We start from the raw sequence: 2,553 nt of genomic DNA on the forward strand, positions 1-2,553 counted from the left end.
CCCTAGCTAGGCATGATGATTTCAATGATGCTCGCATAAAAGATAAGAATTGAAACATAAAGAGAGCATCATGAAGAATATGACTAGCACATTTAAGTCTAACCCACTTCCTATGCATAGGGATTTTGTGGGCAAACAACTTATGGGAACAAGAATCAACTTGCATAGGAAGGTAAAACAAGCATAACTTCAAGATTTTAAGCACATAGAGAGGAAACTTGATATTATTGCAATTCCTACAAGCATACATTCCTCCCTAATAATAACTTTCAGTAGCATCATGAATGAATTCAACAATATAACCAGCACCTAAAGCATTCTTTTCATGATCTACTTGCATAGAAATTTTACTACTCTCCACATAAGCAAAATTCTTCTGATTCGGAATAGTGGGAGTATCATAAGAGACTTGAATACTATAAATTGTTTCCACATTAAAAGAGTAATGTTCAGAAAAAGGGTAATCATAATCATGACAAGTTTTATAAATATAATCATCACTACTTTTTATAGCATAAGTTTCATCACAATAATCATCATAAGTAGCAACTTTGTTCTCATCATAATCGATTGAAACCTCTTCCAAGATAGTGGAATCATCAGTAAATAAAGTCATGACCTCTCCAAATCCACTTTCATAAATATTATAAGATTAAACATCCTCCAAAATAGTGGGATCACTACTTCCTAAAGTTGACACTCTTCCAAACCCACTTTCATCAATATAATCATCATAAGTAGGAGGCATGCTATCATCATTATAAATTTGCATATCAAAACTTGGGAGGCTAAAAATACCATCTTCATTAAACGTAGCATCCCCAAGCTTGGGACAAACATTAACTTCAGCAAATATATTCTCAAATGTGTCATCCTCATCAAACATAGCATCCCCAAGCTTGGGCCTTTTCATATCATAAGCATAATCACTCTCATCATTAATAGTATGGATAGCACCAATAGTATAGCAATTATCATATTCTTCCAAGCAAGTGCCAAAATGATTTTCAAGATCATAAGAAGTATCATTATCTTCCCAATCATAATCATCACAACAAGCAATAGGCATAACGAGATCATCATCAAGTGCATCATCTTACACAATTATTTTTGATTCATTTTCATGAGGCACAGCAATAATAGGAGCAACATTATTTGGGAGAGATATCTTTTTACCTCTCTTCCTTTTTCTTTTCTTCTTCTTCACCACATCATGTGTGGGTTCAATCCTCTTTTTGGAGCTCCTTATTAATGAAATTGGTTGAATAGAAGGCTCCTCCTTGTTACTTGATTCATCATAAGAAATAATAGGAGGATATTGGGAAGTCTCTTCCCTTTCATTAGTACTCTCTTCATCTTCTATTTGTTTTCTTTTCTTTATGTACTCCCTCTGTTCCTTAATATAGGGTGTATAGTTTTTGGCACGAAAATTAAAGAACGCATGTGGAGGAAAATTTTCACAAGTTTTGGCGAGATTACACCTGACTAATTGACATGAGAAAATAGAGGAGCTTGCCTAATATAAGGAAATGTTATCAAATCCCTAAAAACATTATCCATGCGAGTGGTGCAAAGCAATACACCTTATATTTCGGATTTTTTCTCAAAAATCTATACACCTTATATCAAGGAACGGAGGGAGTAATTGGCAATATAAGGATTTTCAATGCAATTCACCGCACAATACATATAAATTTCTTCAAGATCAAAATCAAGAAGTTTATAACGGGCAAATTCTGGAAGATGCTTAGTTATACGTTTCATTTCTTCGTAACCCATAAGCAAACTAAGTTCATTATAATGTGCAAGGGAAATCAAGTCATCACAATTTTGGACACGAATAGATCATGAAACAATTTGCATCGGATAGTTAAATGACCCCGTTCATTGCAAAGTTCACAAGTATGGCCAAGAAAATTTAAATTTTCAGCACAAACATCTAGCCTTTATTGCAACAATTTAGTTTCTAAATGCTTATGCCTCTTGCAATATCTATCTTCCCTATTTGGTGTGTACTTGCAAACCCAATATACTCCACAAAAATCGACATGCTTATAAGAGATATTTTCATCATGACTAGTGTAATCATCATTAGTACTATGGATATTCAAGGAGTTCATACTAACAATATTGCAATCATGCTCATCATTCAAAGATTCAGTGCCAAACATTTTAATGCATTCTTCTTCTAACACTTTGGCACAATTTTCCTTTCCATCATACTCACGAAAGATATTAAAAAGATGAAGCGTATGAGGCAAACTCAATTCCACATTTTTTGTAGTTTTATTTATAATATAAACTAGTGATAAAACAAGAAACTAAAAGATTTGATTGCAAGATCTAAAGATATACCTTCAAGCACTCACCTCCCCGGCAACGGCGCCAGAAAAGAGCTTGATGTCTACTACGCAACCTTCTTCTTGTAGACGTTGTTGGGCCTCCAAGTGCAGAGGTTTGTAGGACAGTAGCAAATTTCCCTCAAGTGGATGACCTAAGGTTTATCAATCCGTGGGAGGCGTAGGTTGAAGATGGTCTCTCTCAAACAACCCT

The sequence above is a fragment of the Aegilops tauschii genome, chromosome 5 (assembly GCF_002575655.3).
Source record: "Aegilops tauschii subsp. strangulata cultivar AL8/78 chromosome 5, Aet v6.0, whole genome shotgun sequence".
In the NCBI taxonomy this organism is placed as follows: Eukaryota; Viridiplantae; Streptophyta; class Magnoliopsida; order Poales; family Poaceae; genus Aegilops; species Aegilops tauschii.